Raw genomic sequence first — 25,051 nt, 5'->3', positions numbered from 1 at the left:
CCTCTGATCCTGCTGCCATGATCACTTTGTTCATGAACCATTATGTAATTGTGGGTAGCTTTGATTGACAGGCACATTCTGTGTTACCTTTTCCACCTGATTACTGAGAACTCCTCGGCAGAGAATGCTTTCTGTTAAGCATTTGCATGAAAGAAATTCCTTTCTATCCTTCACCCACTTCCAAAGGGCCAACCAACCTGCCTCTTCCAAAAATATTCTTCTTGCTAGTTTTCTTATCCTTGCTAAGACTGTAGTAACATGACTACCCCTTTAACCATGGTCTAGGGGTCATTGGAGATTATTTCAAGTAATTTAACTTTACACACAAAATACACAACCAGATATAAAATCTGAAGTTGTACTCACTGAGAGTCTTTCCTTTCACTACCCTTTTGAGTGCCACTCTTAACGGAAGTTGTATTTGACATTCACTTTCTGCTAGTATCAGTGTAAAGGTAGAGCCATCTCTACAGCAGGGCTTTTCCTCTTCTGTTAACTGATCGTTGGAAACTCCCCGTGATGCCAAAGATTGCAACTGGACAAAAGTGGCAATGAAATTCCTACGTACTTAACTATTTTGGTTCTCATTTAACTTTGGGTTGTTGAATTGGTGTAATGGTTGAGGGAGCAAGAGGCAGTAAAGGGGAAGGCACAGGTATCATGAGAGCACTGAGGCACCAGGCTATGAGGTTTACTTGTATCTTTCATGTCTATTCTCAGATTGCATTATACTTACGGTTTCCATTGAAACTTGGAATTCTGCTGTGCACATACAACCTTATGATTGCAAAAGACGATGCTTACTTCATGATATTGGTTTTAGGATCAACGTCACTTCAGGTGACATGGCCAGGTGTTCAGTCTTCATTAGAATTGCCGGAAGCAAGCCCAAAAAGTACTTGCTGGTAGTAGAGTGTATGGTCTTACACCAAAATCCTGGGGTTATGAGAGCTTCTTAGAAAACCACATAACATCTGTGTCTGTCAAGGACATCTCAAATGAAAAGTAGCTTACACTGGACCTTAGAGCTGTTTCTAAGAGGAGGCTTTTATCATTCCATGCCTCTCTTAAAACTGTGGGTACTACCAGTAACCTGGTTAATGGATTGGTACACAGAACCAAACGCAGCTTGTGTTGCCTCCAAAATCCAGATGCCCCATAAGATTAGCTCCTTTTTGTTTCTTCATGAGCTGTACAAATTGAAGCAATAGGTTTCTAGTTTTAGAGATAAATTATTGTCATACCCAAGAACTGTGGACACTAGACACTTCACCAGTATTGCAGCTTTCTGAATTTCCATGAGTTTGATCTTTTGTCCTTGGGCATGCAAATGCCTTACTAAAATATGCAGGGCACTTGCTACTACTTCCTGCTCAATAGATTTAGTTAGTATAACTACCATGAACTCAATGGATTGGTGTAATACTCTACGTAGTAAGGCAAACAATGTCCTCCCAAACAGTATTATAACAAAGAGAAAGAGAACTGACAAACTTCTAAGATGAGACACTGAAATGCATCTCTGTCAGTGCCATGTGAATGTGAACTGCTTTTGAATATCTTTGCTGATGGGAATTAAAGTATTTACTAGGTCAATAGCCATATACTTGGTATTTATCTAGTAAACATACCATATCCTGAACCTTGGCTGCAATGGACTTCCTCACCTGTTTATGTTTACAAAAATTTACATTCAGTCTCCAAGATCAGCACCCAGCAAATAAATCATTTAAATGTGGATGCCGTAAAAACTACAAATGTTGTGGCTTTCCAGTATGTGGCGGTGGCACTAATTCTGCAATTCTAGCAAGACACAGTTCCAGTTTTGACTTGCTATTCACATAGGCTGCATCCATTCAGTGACTTATTTCTGGCCTTTCCTACCCAATACGTCTTGCTCCACTGATCTGGAATCCAAGATGAAGATTCTGCAGGTTTCAGTCTCCTGATTTGGGTTTGCACGCTCGCTGTGAAACATGCTGGACCAAGTCTCTACCTCTCATCTGACCTCTGAGAGCCCCTGCTCTGACCAGTGACTACTGTGTTTTGTTTGGTTTTGACTTTGAGTATTAACATCAGTTCAGAGCTAGTATTTAATATTCAATGAAAAATCATGGCATTTTCTCTACGCATCACACACTGACACTTTGGTGCATGACAGCCAATCCCACTGAGAAGGCTTAGAGGAAGAGTCGTAATACACGCATGGGGCTGTTTTGGAGGGACCTTTGTCAAAGAGACATAGAAATGCCTTCAATCAAGGTGCCAGGTCTGTCAAGTGGATGCTAGTCTGAAAATTCCCACAATGGTAATAACTGAGTTAGCTTTCTGCCCATTAGACTCAAAACGTTCCCACTTATATATCTTAACAAAGCTCCCGATTATTTCATTCTTGGGACCTGATCTTCAATTTCCCATCACCACAGACCCTTCCACTTATCATGGTTAATGTATCTACCTTGCTTCTGATGGAAGAGAAGCCCCGCCTGGCCTTTTCAACGACAAGATTGGGTTATTTCCTTCAGATCCAGGTCCCATGCAGCCTCTTACAACTTCATCCGCAGGTTGCAGAGGACAGCAACCCTGGAGTTCTTCCAGGATGAGACATAATTCACTTCCAAATGTGCCTCTTTTGACTTGATTATGAGAGGGTCTTGTTGACTGTGGCCTACCACTGAATCTGAACTTCGATAACAAACCTAGGATGTTATTAAAGCTAACCGCTGTTACAGTATGTCCTGAATCTTGTGATAAATGCACTGATATGAATAAATTTGAACCAATCCAAAATGATGTTGCATTTCTTTAGCCTAATACCTTTAGAATATATTCTTATGCATTCATTTTAGACTCTTAAACTTCTCAGTATATACTTGTCTATCTGGAGGAGTTGGGATCCAGCTTTCATTATAACATGCAGGAAAATGACCATTTTGAAGACTATAGATAGATAGATACACACATATGGTATATATACACATTATGTATATATACATATTGTATATCTTTTCTGAATCTTATTAGCCATCTCTATAAAAATTTACTAATATTTTTAAAGTAGATGATTGAGGCCGGGCACGGTGGCTCACGCCTGTAATCCCAGCACTTCGGGAAGCCGAGGCAGTCGGATCACGAGGTCAGGAGGATCCAGACCATCCTGGCTAACACGGTGAAACCCCGTCTCTACTAAAATTACAAAAAATTAGCCTGGCGCGGCGGCGGATTTTCTCAACTACTGGAGAGGCTGAGGCAGGAGAATGGCGTGAACCCGGGAGGCGGAGCTTGCAGTGAGCCGAGATAGCACCACTGCAGTCCGGCCCAGGAGAAAGAGCGAGACTCCGTCCAAAAAAAAAAAAAAAAAAAGTAGTTGATTGATAGATCAAGACTAATTATGGGTATATGTCTATACCCATAATATAATTATGGGCGTGTGTGTGTGTGTGTATAAGAGAGAGGAAGACATATAACCATATACCTGTGAGTATACGTCTCTCTCACAATGTGTGTATATATTTTATATATAATATATATGTATAGAGAGAGAGTTAATTGATAGATACAGACTAATTATGGATATAGACACAGTTCTTTTTAATTTAAAATTATTAGTAAAATTTTATAGAGGTAGCTAGTAAGATCCAGAAGAGATGTACAATATGTCCAAGTATTCACAAATGTAGTTAGTATGGATGGGATTCAGATTCAGTTCTTGCTCAAAGCATTGCGTTATTCACCACTAAATGAGTAGTGGTGGTCTCATATGAAAGTTGATTTCCTCCATTTTCAACATCATGATAGGAGCAGATTGTATCTGATTTAAAACCTTAAAGATAGATTTTAAAAAACAAAATATCAACATAAAATTAGCATTGACTATACTGGACCATAAGTGACAAATTGTCTGAAAAGTGCAGAATTGTTCCTAGCATTTGAAAATAGAAAACTAAAATTCTGATAATAAATACAACTGTGCCAGCATTGAGAACTATTTAAATTGGAACAAATCAAATGATCCTTCCTAGAATTCATAGTTGAAACCTCAGGTGTAGAATCAGGCTAAAAGATGGAAAAAATAATCTCTCAAAACATGAAATATTTGGAAAAAGAAGAAGAGAATTATAACATAATTTCCTAATTTGGCTACTCAGACAATGTAGCAAATCATGGCAGGAACAGCCAATCATTGGTTGTCAAAGGAATCAGTGAAAAAATCTCAAGAAATATTATCCAGGTTCAGAAATAAATGCTTAATGCCCTGGGATTATAAATAGCACAAATAGACTCCTCTAGTCGGTTTTGTTTTTTGAATTTTTTCCATTTTGATAAGGAATTTCAGACTCGATTTGCTTTTATTCAGCAAAGACTTTAAAAATATATATACATATTACAAGGCTATGCCAAGAATCATTGCTCCTATCTCATGGAGACATGTGTTGGGAAATATAGAGTCTCCCTGGACATTCTTGTGAATCATCATATTGATGACATAATCAGAGTGAAGGGTGTTGGAAGGCTGTGGAAATATTGCATCATATTATCCAAATCAGGAACAATGAATTCATGCATAAGAGAAGAAAAAATTATCTTCAATGTGAGCAAAATGTTATGAACCATTGAAGCACTTAGAAGATAATACACCAAGAAGAATTAAGTAAAATAATTTTATTGTGATAGCTTTCCAAAATAAAAGTAAGTAATGTGTGTAAGAGATTTTTTTCCCATTTTTAGTAATATTGCTTGAGTTAATAATGAAGTAACTTGAAAAGCAAAGATTTTGCTTAGGAAGCACAACACTAGAGTCAGGGCAATTAGAAACAGGTGCACAGCAGCACGTAACATTAGTAGTCATCTCACTAAAATATGACTCACTCTCCATGTAACCTTGGTCACCAGGACCATCATATCGCAGTCCATCATATCGCAGTCTATCATATCGCAGGTGATCCCTGCAAGGTCAGCAACAGACAAGTGGCAAAAGAAGCAATTTGGTCAATGATTTACCTGCATCCCAAAACTGACCCCATTAAACACAGAAAGTGTAAACAGATTAATTTCTATGGAGAAGAACGTATTCCAGGAACTATACAAAACCAAAGCAAGCAAAACAACAACAAACAAACAAAAACAACAACAAAAAACCTAAAACCTCACCAGGGCCGGGTGATTTCACAGGGGCAATATTCTAATTCCTCATATATCAGCTAGATTCTATTTCTGAAAAACTGTATCTGCATTACTGTTTAACAGTGTACAGGAGGTATTAGTCAATGAAATTAGGCAAGATAAATTAATCAGAGGATTAATAATTGATAAAAGCAACAAGCAAAACATTCTATATATGCAGATAAAATGATAGTATAACTGCAAAATTCTATATAAACAATGATAAAACCAACTCAAACAATGAAAGAATTTAGTAAGTATTACAAATAATAGCTTCCATATCACAAAAAAAAGTTAAAAAGATGTAACAGTAGAGAGTACACAATTTACAATTTCAATAACGATGGTTCTCCTTGAAAATAAGCTTAGTGAATTTGCTAATAAACTTTTTTAAATGTGCAAAAGTAGCAGGAAGAAACTTTAAAACCGTCCCTGAAAAACATAACCATAGATTTGAACAAACAGGAAAACATTTATTATTCTCAAAGAGACTCAACATTATATACCTGTTAATTCTATGAAAAGTTAAGTTACATTACAAAGTTAACACAATCTCAATAAAAATACAAAAAAAAAATTTTTTAAAGTTAGAAAACAGGCTTCTGCTTCTTCTAGAATTTTGCTTACTGGAAAAACTAGAGTAGAAATACTTTATCTTTCTAAGTGTAATAAAAAATTTTGAAACATATACATACATATTTTTATGTGAAGATTCTAAAGAAAAAATGGAGAGAAGAAATCAGGCAGACCCAGGACCTTGGGAACTGAGGAACATCGCAGTGGTGGGTGTATTGGTCCATTCTTACACCGCTATAAAGAACTGCCAGAGACAGTATTTTTGCCGAATACTCCTCACCTCAATCTAATCATGAGAAACCACCAGAGACATTGAAATTGAGGGACAATCTACAAAATAACCGACCAGTACTCTTCAAGAGCATCAAGGTCATGATACACAAATAAATCTGAAGAAATTCTCCCAGACCAATGGAGACTAAAAAGACATGAAAACAAGGGGTTGGTGAGTTAAGGAGACAAAGGGTAAAGATGAAAAGATGTGGTTATCTCAGATGAATGTCTAGAAAGTGAATGTAAACCATGAGTTAAACATGTAATAAATGAAGTTAGTAACATTGTATTGTGTACTGAAAATTTGTTAAGAATGTAGATATCTAATATCTTCATTGTAATTATCTAATATCTTAGTTATTTATCTGTTTATTCATCCACTAGAATAAAATTTCAATGGGAAAGGAAATCTAATCTATCATTTTTACTACTGTGCCCCAAATCCTAGAAAGTGAAGGATGTAATAATTGCTTATTGAACATTTTTAATTCATCACAGAAAGTGAATCCACATTTGGTAGCATTGTATGCTTGTACGATTAAAAAATAAAAAGAAAATAGGTGCAGGTGCAGGAAGACTTGCAGATTTGGTGACTGAAGAAAAACACAGCTCCCGTCTCATGGCAAAGTCATTAACGAATCATAATGCAAGGGAAGAGAAGTAGAAAATTTGGAAAAACGCATATTATGAAATAGCACAGAAAGCCTGCGAGGGTTAGCTGACTATAATATAACATTGAGTGACCATTTTGTTTCGAAATTTATGAATATATGGTGACACTTAGCTGCCAAATTTAATGATGTTATGCAGTATTGGTCATTATAAGCACAATGAAGACAAATTTCTGAATCATCTAGGGTTAAAGTGTTTCTAGGAGGAAAAGGAGGGAATGGAAGTGAGAATATTTCCAAGGGGATAGATTTATTCATGATCCAGGCAATATAAACCAGATAAGTCAAGAAATAAAGACAGAAGTAATTGATAAAGAGAAAATGAAGGGTCTTTGTGAGGTTGCATTTTTTTATGTGGCACTTAAGCAAAGGAAGCAAAGCAGTACGAGATGATTGTGATTGGAGAATGGGACAACTGGATTTTTCATATAAGAGTGTTAGCAAATTCAGGTAATTTCTATATGTTGGTGGCTCAGAAATCATGGAGGAAAGTCATGACCATGAGCACATAAAGGAAGAGATAGTTCAACATTTCAGAGAGCCATGGCAAGAGCACTAAAGTCTCTAAGAATGAAATGAAGTGTTGAGAAGGTGAATGTAAATCATTAGGGAAATGTGTTTTTGAAGAATAGAAGAAATGAGCTGAAGCTTATTTAATGACAGAAAAAGTAGAAACTCTGAAAATCTTTAAAACCAGATGTCATAATTTCAAAGGAGCAGTAGAAGCTTTGGAGATCGGTGTGGAAGGTGACACTGAGCAACAGGAAGGACAGGAGACCCACCTCCGGAACTGAGGTTCTGGGATGCAGAAAAACATGCAACTTCCTGCGAAAATGGCTACCAAGGATGCTGAATCTCCATCATGATTCCTGGTTGCAGTTAATGCCAGGAAGTGCAGGGAAATTCTGAGAAGAGGTTGCAGGTATAGGGATTGTGCTGATCTTCAACCAGAGTGTTGCCCCTGGAATTTTCTTGTTAAATTCTACTGCTAAAAGACAATCGTAATGGCAAACGCCCAGGAAAATCCTCATACACAAGCCATGACAGCAGAAAGTAAGGTTAAAGACACACCCAGTCACCACTGTTATTCCAGTGCAAGATACAAATCCTGAGAGAAAGTGTCCTAAATGCATCAAAGGGAAAGACCTTCATTACATGTTCTATATATTTTTTTGGTTCCTTTATAATCTCTGCTTTAAAGCCAAGTAAAGGACAACTTGGTACTTTTATTGTCGGTTACCCTAACACTGCATATGATAAAATCAATATACTCTTTGAGCATTCATGTTTTAATTCGTATTAGCCCTATTATAGCGACAGATTGTTCAATATAGTGGATGAAATAACTCATAGTTAATTAGTGGTTGAAACACAGTAGAATCCAACTCCCTCCCTTACCTCACGGCCTCTTAGAACACTGCCCCAGTCATCCTATCTCACTTAAAAATTGGACCGATTTTTACAATTACAACTTAATGACTCACCTTTGAGTAAACATTCAAAATCAAACTAATTTTTCAATAACTACAGTAACTCTAGTTAGAATTAACTGGAATTATTATAGTTATTAAAGCTGTCAGAGATCATTAAAATTTCTGGTATAAATGTCTAATTTACTTCTCATATGCATGAGATTGCTTCAATAATTTAACCACTAGTAAAATTCTGATAGCCCCAAGGGCTAAGATTCAGGTTGAAAAATAACTGAGGAGGTGAGCCACCAAAGAGAATTTGACAACCATTGGTTGGTGCAAAAGTAATTGCGGTTTTGCCATTAAAAAGTAATGGTAAAAAAAAAAAATACAGTTACTTTTGCACCAACCTATAGAACCAGGTTATTGAATGGATGCTGAGTACTTCTTAAGCAACTGAATTCACTCACTCAACATGTACCTATGGAGCATCTGCTTGGTGCCAGGTCTGCTGCAGGCACCCGAAATTCATCTGCATTTGGATGGAAGACCTCTGCCCTCAAGCAGTTCATTTTTAGCAGATCAGGAGAGGACCCAGGGGAACCCTGATAACAAGTTCTGAATATTTTAGGAAAATGACAGGGCACATTAGAAGGTGGCCAGCGATGTGTGAAAAAAGACAACCCCGAGCCAAGAACACAGATTGGGGAGAAGCCGATGAGGTGTGAAGGAGGATTTTGCAGGGTGTGCTCAGGATAGGTCTTACTGAGCTCTCGAGGTTTTAGCAAATAGCTGCGTGATAAAGAGGCTGACTCCAGTTTCTGCTGCTTGAAAACATTTAAGCCTCACTGGCCAAATGTTGGTCCTGGGCCTCTCTTCAGCCTGTCCCACATCTGGACAAGCTGAGAAGAAAGCTCAAGTGCTCCCACTTGGACACTGGCCGGAGATTCAGATCACGCAAGCCCTCATTCTGGGCACCTTTACCCAACCCCACCCCCCTGCTCACCACAGTAAAACCCCCAGCTATGCATGTTTCCTTGCTCTTTCACACTGTTTGAGACCTGCTTAAGAGGTTTGCCCTGTTCTGCCATTATGTAAATACACCTTGTTACACTGTCTTGGTGTGGGTGTGTGTGTGTGTGTGGCATCATTGCTCTCAACATTGAACCAAATTTTGGGGCCGCGAGTCCACCCTGTCTTTGCAGGGGTTCTTAACAAGGGACAGCTAGGGGGCGAGGTACCTGGCACATTCCTGGAACAGTTCAAATTGGCACCCGCCTGAAGTGAGGGGAAAAATAACTAGAGAAAGAATCAGATTGTAAATGATGGGAATGGGAGATGTTAGATCACAGGAAGCTTTTTGGCTTTTTCAAGAACATAGATTTTACTTTGAATGAAATAAACAACCATTGCAGGGCTTTGAGCGGAGGATGGGCATGGTTTGCTTTTGTTTATTTAGTTTACAGTAGCTGAATTGACATATAATTCACATGCCATAAAATGTATTATTTTCAATGCCTACAATTCAGTGGCTTTTAGTATATTCATAAAAATATGGAAGGTCCCATGAATTTCCATGTCATGTTTACACAGGGGCCAGGTTCCTCTTCTCTGTATGTTCCAGTTTTAGCAGATGTGCTGCTGAAGTGAGCACCTGAGGCTGGCTTGCGTGGGGACCCTCTCGCTGCTGCGGAAGGAGCCAGGCTCTGGAGCGGGGGAGCTGGCGGGTGCGCGTGGGAATCCAGTGACAGAGGACGGTGTTTCCAGCTGCAATGGTGAGTAGCTGGGAAATGGTAACAATCCATGAGGTTCTGGATCTTCCAAAGGCAGAGACAACAGGATTTCCTGATGGGTTGGGTGTTGCAAGTGCTGTTTGTTCTGTTCAAAATTAGGACGTCCTAGACGGGAAACGGGAACTGAAAGGGCAGCCAGTTACCGCCCACGGACGCAGAAAAAGGAAGCGCTGTTTTCTGCTTTTAGTGACAGGAGAAACCTGATGTGGTGCAGATTTTGTGAAACGAAGGAAGGTCTCCAACTTCCAGGCCCGAAGTCCCTAGACTCACATAGAGCCGAGGGGTGAAGCCACTAAATTTCCCTGAGAGAGAGTACCACTAGCCCAAGAACCAGATAGAGACTATGTCCACAGCAAGCCACTCCGGACAAAGGGAATAAAGAGACAGACGTCCAAAAACCAGTACATAGTGATGACCAAATAAATGTGTGGCTACACACTGTTTTAGGAATTTATACTGTGTTACTGCACTGCTGTTCTATTTTGCTTTTCTCTCCCTATCTGTTGCTCTCTCTCTATTTTTCTGTCTCTCTATTCCTCTCTCTTCATTTCTCCCTTTCTATTTCCTCTTGCTATCTCTCTCTGTATGTATCTGTCTCTCTCCATTTCTCTGTCTCTTTATATCTCTCTCTATCTTTCTGTCTATTCTCTCCCCTCCAGCTTTCTCTCTTTCCCTCTGTGTGTGTGTATCTGCTTGTCTGTCTCTGTTTCTTTCTCTTCCTATATATATATTTCTTTCACTCTCTTAATTGTTAAAGCACTTCTTTGAAGGCTGTCTAACATTATCTTGGCTCAGTAAAAGAGACAGGAGAGTTTCCACACCACAGTAGGTATTGGTGGGAGGATGAGAGCTCCTGGATTCTCTGTCAGACCATGGCAGCGCCAGGTTTGTGGGGTACCATATACCCCCAGGAGTTACTGAAATGGCAATGAAGTTGGAAAGTGAAAAACCAACAAGGAAAATTTGAAGACAACCAAGGCGGACAACCCCTGCAACCAAGGTGGACAACCCTCCCCAACCAAGGTGGACAACCCCCCCAACCAAGGTGGACAACCCCCCCCCCCCCCGCAACATTTTTTTTAGGGCTTCTGATTACCAGAGGCCTTATTTTATATCGCAATTAAGAAGACTTGAAAAGTACCTCATCAAGGCCAGGCGCGGTGGCTCACGCCTGTAATCCCAGCACTTTGGGAGGCCGAGGCGGGTGGATCACGAGGTCAAGAGATCGAGACCATCTTGGCTAACACGGTGAAACTCCGTCTCTATTAAAAAATACAAAAAATTAGCTGGGCGCGGTGGCGGGCACCTGTAGTCCCAGCTACTCGGGAGGCTGAGACAGGAGAATGGCGTGAACCCGGGAGGCAGAGCTTGCAGTGAGCTGAGATCGCGCCACTGCACTCCAGCCTAGGCGACAGAGCAAGACTCCAACTCAAAAAAAAAAAAAAAAAAAAAAAAAAAAAATAGAAAAGTACCTCATCAAACAAGCATGCATAAATGAAAGCATTGGGGAGACAATTGGGTACAGTTAATTTTTATTTACACTCTCTCTCCACTCTGGCTTTATTTATCGCCAAGTAGCTGGAGGGGTAGAATCCACTAGAGGGTAAATCACTAGTTCTGTGTGAACGGGAATATCTTTCTAGTACGTTGTTCAAAAATAGATCACAAGTGAGATTGACACAATTCAGATCAGCTTGTTTTCCTCCTTAAATGTCATGGTAATGCACTCCTGTCTCGACAAAGTCCAGGTTGCACAGCCGTGCACAGAGGCTGGGGTTCTCAAGTTCCTCTGGCGCCCACTTGAGGAAATGCAGTGTTCAAATCCAGAAGGAAAATGCCAAGGTTGAAGTTAAGATGAAAAAAACACCAATTAGAAAAACAATCTGCTAAGCCTGTTATATCCAGTTCAACAACCATCCTTTATTATTTGGGGACATTAAAACTAAAAGGGCCATTGGTGCTGTTATGAAAGATTAGATTGATTTTTAAATCCTCCACACACTCAAGACTTCGTTCCTTCTTGCCAAAACACAGTCATCCTGCACTGAAACAGAACTGATCTCTGAAGGTTGATGAAATACACAGGGCTGGCTGCATTCCATTGGAGAAGATGCCTTATAAGGTGAACAGAACCAAGGGTTTGTCAAAGATGTTATGGTATACCACGGCTGCTGATATAAGAATATATAGAGTAAGAATTGAGACATAAATTATGGATTTTAAAACTTCTTGAATTTTTTTAAGATCTATAGATCATGCATACAACTATACTTAAAAGTAAGAGAGAATGACAGCTATTGTCATTCCAAATCTTCTCAAAGTAAAGATTCTAACATATATCTTCTGGGATCACAAGCATTCTCAAATGCACAGGAAAACAATTGTAATCCGTTCCCAATAACATGAAAATAAGTCAGAGTGCAAATTCCTTGGGAGATGTATTGAGGAGTTGATAACATGTTGATATTTACATACAATGTGTTGTAGATTTTTTCTGTATTTGCATTGTGTTGCGTACTATTTATTAAACATAAATCAATTTCAGTTTCTCTAAGACAAACATGAAAAATTCTGATAGCCATTTCTAATAGAAAAACTATCCCACCTGTCTCACCTTTCAGATAAACTTGAATGGAAATGCCCAGATCAAAAGTATGATTTTTTTTCCTTCTTTGAATTTTGCTTTTTGTGTTGGTTTGTATTTATTTATTTATTTTCTCCTTCTGAGGTGACTTTTCTGCTTGGAGGGACTGCTACAAAGGAGTATTTTATCTTAAATTGCATTTAGACTTGGTTTTAAGAAGAGCTAATGACATGAGTACTAAGCGTTAGAATTGGTGCACACTAGTTAAGTTATACTGCCATAAAGGTGTTGAATTAGGAGTTTTTAAGCAGGTTTAATGTGTACCCAAATCTTCAGATTGTCCTGTTCATTGTTAGAACATTTGAGTGTTTCCTTAATAAAGGAGTTTATAACAGAGACCATTTGGTACATATGTTTCTAATTTACTCACACTTAGCTCATTGAAGCCTGATTTTGTGGAGGAAATATCACATCCAAGAAGACACTGGGAGGCACTTTTCTTGGAAAAGGGAAGTAATGTTCTTTTATTTTATAGTTCACAAACGGACTTCTAAAGATTTGAATGTATTTCAAATGTATGAAATCACAAAGTTCATGCATGTCCTAAATTTGGCCAGCCGTTCTTCTATTTCTATTAGAATGATATCACAGTGTGGGACTCAAGGCAGAGAAACAACTAAACCTCTCCACCAAAGAAGCAGAAATTGAATTTCCAGTATTCATTTCTCTTGCAACTCCCTTAGATTGAAGCCAAATCACCTGCGGCCAGACATTGTCGATCCATGATGTCATATTTCCCAGTAATTATAAAATCAAGTGACAGCTCTGAGCAAATTTAGTAGTTTTTACAATTCATTTTAATGTTTTTTTAGACATTTATTGTTCTGTAGAATCCTATCACCTCTCAGTAAATAGTGTGTTTAATTTTTGGAAGCTCTGTTTTGGAAGCTAAATCATGCATTCCTTTCTGGATTATTGGAGAGAGAAGGTGATGTTGAGTTCAAAGGTTTGAAAGTCACCTAGTTCGGTGCTTCCCACATTCTCGGCTCTGTGATCTTGTACAGAATATTTTGTCTCTGTGTTTCAATTTCTTCAACTATAAAATGGGGGGTAAAACTCACCTGCAATTTTGGTGAAACAAAGTAAATGAGACCATGCCTGCAAAACAAGGAACAGCAGTGGGCATTCCTAGTCCCTTGACAAATGCCAGTTTGAAGTAAGTTCTTTCTTACTTCATCTCACAAGGAATCTCCCTATCATTATCAATAATAATCCCTATAGTGAGTTTTGCCAGATAACAAAAACCTACTTTTAATGACATTTCGAGGAGTAACATTTCTATGGCAACTGATATTTATCATCTTATTGGAGAATTTAAAGTGTCCAATGAATAGTGAAACTACATTTTAAACTAGAATTCAAGCATATTTAATTAAAGTTTTAATCATGCATGATAGACCTTTGGCCTCTATACAAAAAAAGAAGAAAATTGGAGGGCGTCTTGCTACACTCCTCTGTTTCTCTCTCCCTCGCCGTTCCTTTTATCACAGCCATTTCCCTAAGAATCCTATGAGCCCTGACAGCACACAACGGAGGCTAGGTGCTACTCCAACCAGAGCCACTGCTGGGAAGGCCACTGCGTCGCTGTTGAGTCCAGCACAAATAATTTTTTTGAAAGAGACAAGATTGGAAAGGGTGTGTGTGGATGTCCGTATGTATAGTACATTTTAAAACTGTGTTTTCCTAATACTTCCATGTTTCCACAATAACGCCGTGAGCACCCTGCCCAGGTGACCAGGCGCCTGCCCAGCGTGATGGGGTGCTTCCTGCCATAGACTCCCCTTCTTGCCTTCCCCCACTGGGACCTAGTGACACTCAAAAGCATGATAAAGCCTCTCAGGCCTTTTCCGTGTTGCATTTCACCTGACCCCCAATAAAGTGACTTACCCACGGGTTCTCTCTCTGTATGTGTGTCTCTCTCTTTTTCTCTGTATGTCTGCCTGTTTGTATCTCTTTCTCTTTTTCTATATCTCTCCCTCTGTCTCTCTGTGTCTCTCACTATCTCTGTGTCTCTGTGTGTGTCTCTCTCACTCTCTGTCTCTGTGTGCGTGTCTATCTCCCTGTCTCTTTGTATCTCTCACTCTGTCTCTGTCTCTCCCTCTCTGTGTCTCTCTCTCAGACACTCTCTTTTCCTCTCCCTGTCTCCCTCTCTATCTCTGTCTGTCCCTCTCTCCCAGCCTCACAGGCTTGTTGCCTCCCCTCTCTGGGCACTCGTCCCATCTGGGCCCTGTGTGTGTGTCCTGCCCTGTCCCTGTCCCTGTCCTTGAGTGGGGCCCACCTTCTAGTTCCATGCTCCTCTGAGTGTAACTTCCTGGGCTGTGTTGGAAGGATCCTTAAAGCCCCCACACGGGCTCCTCTCCCATCTACCACACACCATAACTTAACACAGTGTAAAGTCCACCCTAGTGGCTACATTCTGCACGCTCTGAACCTAAGGTTTCACTGACATGAGCCATAGCCCTGGCCTGTTCACTCAAGCGGGGCTTGTTCACTCAACAATAGCCCTGGCGTACATTGTTCTTGTTCTGAGGAGGCACAGGGAAGTGGCACCCCCAGGCACAAACCACAGAACTGGGCTCCCGCATCCTAGATACGAGCTGCTGTCTCCCACTGTCTCTGTCGCTCTCTGAGGGGCTTCTTAAGCTACTGCCTGGCCCCACTGCTGCAGCACAAAGGCCTCCGCTGGGGCCACCTTCCGCCCTGTGTCCCAGGCATCTGCAGGCCTGTGCTCTGATGGCCACGCACTGCTCTCCACATTTGGGATGACCTCAGACGGGAGATTTTGCTTCCCTTTTCCTCTAGCCTCTAACCTCCATGTACTCAGCCACCCTCAATCTCTCCATCTCAGAGGACTAAGCTCTGTCCGTGCTGCTTGGAGAAGGCAGTGTGGACCAGCCAAACAAAGCCTGGCCACAGCTGCACAAACCTCAGAAGGAAATCTGCCTCTTATTAGCTGTGTGCCTGTAGGTGAGTTTCCAGAACGTCCTGGCCCTCACTTCCTTCTCTGTAGGATGATGAACACGGCCTGCACCCAGCTGAGGGTGGCCATAGGCATGACAATTACACATGATTTAGGATTGTTTCTCACCTATGTGCCTCTGTTCTGCTCTTGGTTCTTATATGTCTACCATTTCCTACTGCATAAATGGCCTTTGTTAAAAATATGTTCTAACTTGCAGCTAATAGTGTTCAACTTTATAAATCAATGTGGAAAATCCCAGCTAAGACAGCTGTCTGCACAAGCAGCCTGGAACAGACCTTGCAAATGCAGCATTCCACACAGAGACAGTGCTTCCAATCTGTCCTACTCATGCTCTGGGCAAAAACTCATGTGCCAATTGTTACTCACATGACCGGGACTACCCCTGACAATACTTGGATGGGCTTGTTCACTCAAGCAGGAAAATTGAGAAGGATCGAACAGTCAGTGAGCAAATTTCCAATCTCTAGTAGGGTGATTGTAAAATGAAGACATTACAGAGGAGCTCGCAAAGTAGTTTTCATTCTCCCTTCGGTGTGGAATGGATTACAGTATAGTTGGGCAGGAGGAGTTTAAAAAGAGTCACCTTTTTGGTCCCATTTGTATCTACATTTCTGTATTCCATGTACATTCCCATGGGTTTCACGTTCTTTTAGACTCCCTTTAGCCAGGCTTTGTCTGGCTGGTCCACACTGCCTTCTCTAAGCAGCACGGACAGAGCTTAGTCCTCTGAGATGGAGAGATTGAGGGTGGCTGAGTACATGGAGGTTGGAGGAAAAGGGAAGCAAAATCTCCCATCTGAGTTCATCCCAAATATGGAGACTCCCTTTAGACTAGTTGTTCCTTTAGATTCCCTTCCTTTAGACTAGGTTATGACATCCTGTTTGTGTGGAGCCCTATTAGTATTTCTGGGTTTTTGCTTTTTATTTATTTATTTATTTTTTGAGATGGGGTCTGACTCTGTCACCCAGGTTAGAGTGCAATGATGCAATCTTGGCTTGCTGCAACCTCCACCTCCTGGGTTCAAGTGATTCTCCCGCCTCAGCCTCCCTAGTAGCTGGGATTACAGGCACCTGCCATCATGCTCGGCTAATTTTTATAGAGATGGAGTTTCACCATGTTGGCTAGGCTGGTCTTGAACCCCTGACCGCAGGTGATCTGCCCGCCTCGGCCTCCCAAAGTGCTGGGATTACAGGCATGAGCCACCGTGCCCGGCCAGCTTCTTAAATTTTTAAGCACAGGTTCAACCCATTCTTTCACAATGGTAAATTGGAATGAGAGACATTAATCAATTTTTTTCTGCCAGTCATCTTGTTTACTCGTTACCTTCTCTTCTTTCCTCTTACGTCTTGTCTCTGTAAGAATTCTTTTCTTCCGTCTTCTCACTTCTGTTTGGCTATAGCAGTGATGAGGGGATAGGTGAAGAACTCAAATGGCAGATTCCAGTTTTTATTATTGCTGTTTCTCAGTTGTCACAACAACTAAACAAAACAAGAGAATCACATAAATGGTTTAGAATAGGATTTGTCACCCTCAGCACCATTGACACGGTGGGCAGGATCATTTTTTGTTGAGGGGGGGCTATCTTGTGCATTAGAGGATATTTAACAGCATCCCGGGCCTCCCCCAACCAGATGCCTGTAACAAGCCCTCACCCATCATGAAAGTCAAGAAGTCTCCAGGCATTGCTAAATGTACCCTGTAGGGGCAAAATCAGCCTCAGTTGAGACCCACTGGTTTAGAATCAGTATCTTTTCATAAAGCAATGATATTCAGAAAAGGCATTTTCATATGGAGCTACTTGAACAACCTGGTATTAAATGGTATCTAAAATAATTTATTACAACACTAACTACAATAAGAGCTCACCTATTTTGGGCACTCACAATACACAAGACAGTATCTTGATTTCTGCACATTCATAATCTAATTTCACCCCTAAACGACACTGAATACCTCTATGAGGCTTGCATAAACCTAGGCATAATGCACAAATACATTTAGAGTCTCCATTTCTGTCGCCTCATGGTCACACTGGTATTCACTGACATAGCCTCAACTTTCCTCACAGTATTCAGCATCAATTGTTTCATTTTTAAATGCTTTTAACTACTGATTTATATTAGAGTGGATAGTCATTAAAACAGTTACCCGAAATTTCCTTCCTTAAAAATAATCCTGCTGTTTTATTTTTCTGTATCCTTAGTGTTGGGCAACATATTTTTGTTTGTTTGTTTGTTTTTGAGACAAAGTCTCACTGTGTTGCCCAGGTTGGAGTGTAGTGCCATGATCTTGGCTCACTGCAACCTCTGCCTCCCGGGTTCAAGTGATTCTCGTGCCTCGGCCTTCTGAGTAGCTGGGATTACAGGCACCCACCACCACACCTGGCTAATATTTGTAATTTTAGTAGAGACAGGGTTTCACCACGTTGACCAGGCTGGTCTTGAACTCCTGACCTCAGGTGATCCACCTGCCTCAGCCTCCCAAAGTGCTGGGATTACAGGCATGAGCCACTGCACCCAGCCTGGGCAACACACTTAGTTGATTCTCTTTTCAGTGTTGTACAGCGATCATATTAAGTTGTATATTTAAAAGTATCCTGGCCATGTAAACTGTCACTTTGGGAAGCAAACCAACTATGAGGGTTGCCTTGATCTATGGAATCATTAGTAGAAAGATACTTCTTCATTACACAAGTTTTCTTCTTCACTGATGAAAACTGAATTTTAGAATTCATTGTAGGATTGTCGAAAAGAGAAATGCACAATGTATACAATTCCTGTTTTATATGTCATGTGGCTCATTCTACATGCAAGAAAATATATTTTTATTTTCATAGAAAACAATCACATTTATCTAAAATAATTCCTCCAGAATTGGGTCACATTCCAAAAAAAAAAAAAAAATTCTGTGAGTGACTTGTCCAGCTAAGAGCAGGAAACTCATAATTCACTGTCAAGCCACTGATACACTAGTGGAAGCTGAAATTAAAACTGTGTCTGAAGACAGATTGACACTCAAGGCCAAGTCTCTACCACCGCCTGCAATTGATGATAGAATTTAGCTGGACAGGCTCATCTGGACATGTTGAAAAATTATTTCATATCCTGAACTCAAATGATTAATAAGTATTTTATTCCTCTCAATAAATCACAGACATATTGAAGATATATGAACAGGCTTTTGTATGTCCAAAGTGCATCAATAAAGAATTTTCTATATGTTAAGAAAAAAGTGGCTCACAAGTTGTAAATGTTAAACATGCTACTGAATTCCTAAAGGAAGATACAAGAGCTGTCCTCTCCATCAAAGCTACTGGGCTTCCTTGTGTTCTAATAATCATGATAATTAGGACCTATTTCCACTGTATTCTGCTTATCCGCCTTCTCAGTCACTGTCCAGAAAGACGTAAAACTTTTGAATAAACAATAAATATTTTCAACCATAGGTTTAATGGACCAATTAAAACTATACCGAAAGCCAGTAACATACACCACAGTTTCTGGCCTTACATTTTACAAGGAAGAATAAAGAATACCATAGACATATTTCTACTTTAAGTGTGACACACACTGAACAGGGTCGCACCATTCATTTCCCATAGTAACCTCAAATGAAGGACTTGATAATATAACAAACAATATTAAACAAGAAAGTTATTTAAAAAAACAAACCTCACAAGAGATTATGGATGTTCCTATAAGCCCATGGACGTTCCTCTGCACAAACACAATTTGTAATGATTATTGGTCAATAATTCCATATTAAATTGAAGAAGAAATATTTAATAACGTGTAATAGATTGCATATTTTAAGTCTTCTGTATATCTAATATTTTGCTGAACACTTAGAGATAAGACAGTCATAATATCTCATCACTCATGGGATCTTCATTTGTCTTAATAGATACCAAAATATTGGATTTTTTACCATCCTCTAATATAAAATAGATAAGACAAAGGATAAAACCTAGTCATCATTAAATGTATTGAAACAATAGTGTGAAGATAGTTTTGCAAAAGTTCTGTCATGTATTCATTCAATAAAAACCATTGCAAAGCCTCTAAAACTATCTATGTACTGCTTGCTGTGCCTGTCACTAGGTTTAGAATGTTAAAGAAATCACACAAGTTCTCCATTGCTCTCATGGATTATCTACTCTACATTGAGAAGACAAACTTGTGTATATACACAAGTGTGCAGGATGATCAGTGTGTGGCATCGTGATAGTGCAGACCGAGTCTCAGCTGGGTATCATTTGGCAGCTGTTTTACGTAGCACAGGTAAGAGATGAGAGCTGTTAGATTTTGCATTCGCTAAACACAAACACAAAACCTGCTGGGAAGAAAACTAAAAATCAAAAATTGCCCGCCAATCCTGCATCCCACTACAATTTAAAAATAAAACACTGGCTAGACTGGCACACAGTAATGAAGATAAGTTATCAACAGAGGTCTGCGTTTGTTGGCCAACTGCTTGGGCCACGTCCTCTCCATTGTAATTAGTCTCACCAGAAGCACATAAACCTGGGCCTGTCCCTTGGCCTTCCCCTAAGGCACATTACCAGACCTGGGAGGTGCCATCTAAGACAAAATGAGTTCACAGGTCAAATGACCATAGTGCTGGGGTTACAACCACGACCAAATGACAACAAATGAAGCAACGTATAACACGTAAGCCTGAATTGTTGTAATTGACAAGAATTTTAAAATTAAAGCAGAATCTTTAAAAGGATAAAGGAGGATTTTTTTAAATCTGAAAAATAAACAAGAAATAATAAACCATCAAATAGAACTATTAAGTATAATGTGAAATGAAATAAACAAATGCTGGGAAAAAAAAGTAAGATGAGCACAGCTGAAGAATGATGGAGTTGAAAGATTCAACTGAGGAATCCTCGGATAAAACAGCAGAAAAGGGTAAATATTGACATGTAGAAACATCCACATCTGGATAACAGGAGTCCTATAAAACAAGAAAAACTGAAAGAGAAGAGGGAGTATTTAAAGGAAGCATGATGAAAGTGTTTATCTTTTACAGCAATGGTGTTCAAACTTGAAACAAGGTGTCCACATCACCTAGAGGCATTTGGGACTGCCAGACCCAGAGATTCTCACTCAGTGGATCTGCTGTGGGGAACAAGACTGCGATTACAACAAAGCTGAAGATTCTAGAGACCAACTTTGAAAACCACCGTTTCAAAGAAAAAAGAAAGTCATCTGATTAAATGCTGTACAGAGAATTGAAAAGAAACTGCTCATGTACACTTTCTAATAAAGTAAGGAATATGTGCTGCAAGGTTCATTTAAAGGCATTCAAAGATACAGAGCAGATTTCCTGCAAAGGGAAAAGTCATACTGATACCACTAGATGCAAGAAAACAATTAAGTAATATTTTAAAATTAACGTAGAAGGAAAATGTAAAATTTTGAATCTATAGTGTTTTAGCTAACCAAATTGTTATGTAAAATAAAGCCAGAGCACTTATGTTCTCAGCCATACCTTTGAAATATCACTTTTTAAAATCAATTTGAGAAACACTTTCAAAGACATTTTCAAATAAAAGGAAAAATAAATTCATAAGAATTTAGCCAAAAAATACAGAAAATAAGATTAATTAAATTTATTAAAATCTATCTTTTTGTCTAAAGAAGAGGTGGATTAAAAAATGTGTTCACAACACCTGCAATAGTTAAATTTATGTCAGCTTGATTGATTGGGCTTTGGTGCCCAGTTGTTTGGATAAACACTAGACTAGATATTGCTGTGAAGGTTTTTGTTTTTGTTTTTTAAATGGGATTAACATTTACAATCAGTAGACAAAGTAAAGCAAATTAGCCTTCATAATGTAGTTGTGGCTTACGAAGTCAGTTTAAGGCCTTAAGAGTAAGAATTGAGGTTTCCGAAAGGAGGAATTCTGTCTCAAGATTGCATCATAGAAAGCCTATCTGAGTTTCCAGCCTGCCTGGCCTGCCGTGCAGGATTAGGACTCAAGAAGGCAACATCAACTCTTGCCTACATTTCCAGCCTATCAAGCTATAGACTTCAAACATGTGTGTCCCTGCAATCTAGTGAGCCAATTCCCTTAAACAAATGGCAAATCTCTATCATCTATCTATCTATCTATCTATCTATCTATCTATCTATCTATCTATCATCTATCTATCTATCATCTATCTATCTGCCTGCTTACCTGCCTACCTATGTGAAGCGACCTAACAATTCAGAAGGAGCTAGAAAAAGAAACCTAGGTATAGCCACGTGGTGTGGGATTATGTGTGTGTGGATGAAATAAATTTGACATGAGAACACACTAGTGTATTTGTAATGAAGGAAAAATATACGTAACAATATATCTACAAAATTCTAAGGATATTTAAGCCTCAATAGAATTTTTATGTTAAAGGTAAACAACTTAAGGATAAAAATAGGTCCTATGAGTTTTAAACTAAAGGAAAAAGATGTATCCAATACAAAGTTGAAAAGAAGACAAAATAAGAACATCCAATGCAAAATGTAAAGTAGTGAGAAACATATGTCTCAATAGAACAACAAAAAATCAGATTTGATTTTTAAAATCCACCAATATTTGACATAATAGAAGCAAACAAATAACACTGAAAGCTAAAGAACAAAAAATATTATATATTGGTAAAAAAATAAAGCTAAAGACATAAACACTTTAAACATCAATACATATACCAATATTTACAAGACCTGAGAGACATATAGAAAAAGGCAGAAAAACAACAAATCTAATTTATGATACTCCTCCTTTAAAAGCTTATAGATTAAGAAGATAAAAATAAATAAGCAAAAATGTAGAATATATACATAACATAATTTATAAGCTTAAACTATTGTGTCTGTATAAATAGGCATATATGTAAAATTCTACAGGTCGCAAATAAAAAAATGTTTCTGGACATTTATAAAAATTAGTCATGTAATAACCACAAAGCAACTTTCCAAAAAACTCCAGTAAGTCAGTAACATCACTCAGTTTTAAATAAAACAGTAGCTTAAACATTTTTAAATGACTCAAAAAATAATGTTACTAAATTACCATTGGAATCAAAGGAAATCAAAAGAAAAATTATAGCATATTTAATATGGACTAATAATTAAACACTATGTGTCCAAATATAAGTGAAAGTAGAAGTAAAGTTAAGCTGATACCTCTAAATGTATTTTATCAGGACTCAAAAACTCATCTTTTCAGAAAAAGAGCAGATATATCAATAAATGAAGCAAATAGTGGAATAAGAGAAATAACATCAAAAAAAAATTGAAAACAATGAAAATAAAATAATACAACAATATATTTAACACAGCAGTTACATAGATAAACATTTTAATATATGTAGATAAAAATTGTTTAGGAAGACACTGAAGCTTGCTTAAACTAATAAAAGTATAAATGCATTGATACGCTAATCAAAACATTACTTTTCCCCAAAGCCTCAGAATCCCACGTTACTTTGAAACAATCCTAAAATTAGAGAAAAACTAAAAGGATAGAAAAAAAAAAATCTGTTTTCTACCCTGAACCATCTGAGATAAAGTTGTCAGCTGGGAGCCCATCACCACCAAATACTTTAGTATCTTTTTCCTACAAGCAAGGGCATCCTCCTGCATAGCCTCAATACTCATAATCCTCAAAGCCAGGAAGTCAGCACTGACACATTACTGTATCTGACCCTCAGGTCCAATTTCTGCAATTGTTTCAATGTTTATCATAGTAAAGGAGCCAGCTCAGGATCACAGGTTGCTTTTAGTTAATCATTTCTCTTTAGGCTTCTTTGGTCTGGACAAGTTCCTCATACTTTCCTTGATTTTCTTGATTTTGATAATTTGAAGTTGACTGCGGGATGACAGTTCTCTCGGATTTCTTTGGTTACTGCATTTCTTGCAAGGAAAGACACGGACTACTTTTGTTCCAGATTATCATGTTAAAGATGATTGTTTAGCAAATAGTTTTGGAAGATAAATAGAGTTTCTCGCTCTGGACGTACTTACTGCCCATTGTACTGCAATTCCTTTTGCATCAACCTGATAAAAGATTCAGGTTCCCTGAGCTCATGGTTCCTCTATGGTAATGCAACCTGCTGCATGTGCAGGTGTTACTGGTCCTCTTTGTGCTGCCTTATGGGAAATGATCTTAGGAAACCAACGCAAAAGCTGGTTCTCTTGCTCCTGTGACTGCTGTGTGTGACGAAGTCTTTGTCTCTGACCTAGGAGTCTTACGTCTTCTGCCGGCATCCATCACAATGTACCAAGCTAACATTTTAGCTTGTAAGCAGAGTAAAATCTCAGACCATCACAGTTCTTAGAACTCAGAGGCCAATTATTTGGTAGGACATCCCTCAATTTGGTTTTGACAGGTATTTTCTCATGATAAGATTTAGGAAATCCCTTAATTTGGTTACATATCATAAAACTGTCATATTAGACGTTATGCAAAACTTCTGACATATTCCTTTATGACTAGAAACTAGACAAAAATGTTCACAATCACTTCTGCTATGCTGGAAAGAAAGAATTACAATAGTTATTCTTTGCAGATGATATGGTCATCCACATAGAAAAGCCAAAGAATCAAACAATTATTAATATTAGAATAAACACAATAGTTTATCAAGGTCACTTTACAATGACCGATTTACAAAAACTAATAATATTTATCTTCACTAACAGTAAAAAATTAGAAAATAAAATAATATATAAGATATTTGCATTCATGGTAAAAACTGTAACATTTTAAAGAATTGACTAAAGAAAGAAGTCAAAAGCCTCCCTAGGGAAAAACCCTTTATGTATTAAAGGAACTTACAGATTTGAATAGATGGAGAGACATTCAATGATTCATTAGTATTTTTAGTTTCTAAGTATTATTAAATGATGATTAGCCACATATTAGAAGGTCAATTCCATGTAGGCCTATCAAACTGTTAAGTGTTTTCTTTTTTAGGAAAAAATATAGTGTACATGAATATTTATTCTTTTTACTTATCTCTAGATTATTTTTGTCTTTTCCTGTTTCAGTGTAGTGATCCGGGGTCACCACCATTGCCAACTCTCTTTCTAACAAATTAACAGCATCTAAAACACAACTGCCTGTGTGTCTGAGTGAGTACAGTGTGAAAAAAGTTTCTGTCACTATTAGTTTGTAAATCAGAGTTCTAATGGGATGTCCATCCACTTTACAATCAAGTTAACAAGAGAGTCCGAGAGAGGAGGAAGAGGAAAACATGTTATGGTGACATCCTAGGGTGATGCCAGCAGTTATTTAGCTTGTAACTAAATATCACCTGCCCCACTATTTCACCCAGCTTCTCCTCATCAGAGGGTGCAGGAGTGGGCACCACAGCCATACGTGTGTAGTTGACCATTCCACGTTGCCACTTCTCCCTGCTGGTGCCCTCCTGCAGCTGTCAACGGTGGAGGGAGAGCTAGCCTAATGAATTATGACGGGAACATCACCGTGGTTTAGAATTCCATATAGGAAACACTGTCGTGATTTTGGGGGGATAGAATTA

The 25,051-nt window shown here is 38.7% G+C and overlaps 1 long non-coding RNA gene and 1 other non-coding gene across 2 annotated transcripts; both read right to left on the bottom strand.

The window, feature by feature from the left end:
* Window positions 1-9,608: 9,608 nt before the first annotated feature.
* On the bottom strand, window positions 9,609-16,987 carry LOC129524884 (uncharacterized). The gene is made up of 3 exons (XR_008668833.2): window positions 16,839-16,987; window positions 11,030-11,150; window positions 9,609-9,993 (listed from the first exon to the last, which is right to left on the bottom strand). It is a non-coding gene; the product is annotated as an uncharacterized lncRNA (long non-coding RNA).
* LOC115936093 (U6 spliceosomal RNA) lies at window positions 9,644-9,749 on the bottom strand. The gene has a single exon (XR_004071676.1). It is a non-coding gene; the product is annotated as a U6 spliceosomal RNA (small nuclear RNA).
* Window positions 16,988-25,051: the final 8,064 nt, after the last annotated feature.

Source organism: Gorilla gorilla, chromosome 8, assembly GCF_029281585.2.
Source record: "Gorilla gorilla gorilla isolate KB3781 chromosome 8, NHGRI_mGorGor1-v2.1_pri, whole genome shotgun sequence".
Lineage (NCBI taxonomy): Eukaryota > Metazoa > Chordata > Mammalia > Primates > Hominidae > Gorilla > Gorilla gorilla.
Note: the sequence above shows the minus strand (reverse complement) of the source record. Positions and strands in the feature narration are given on the sequence as shown.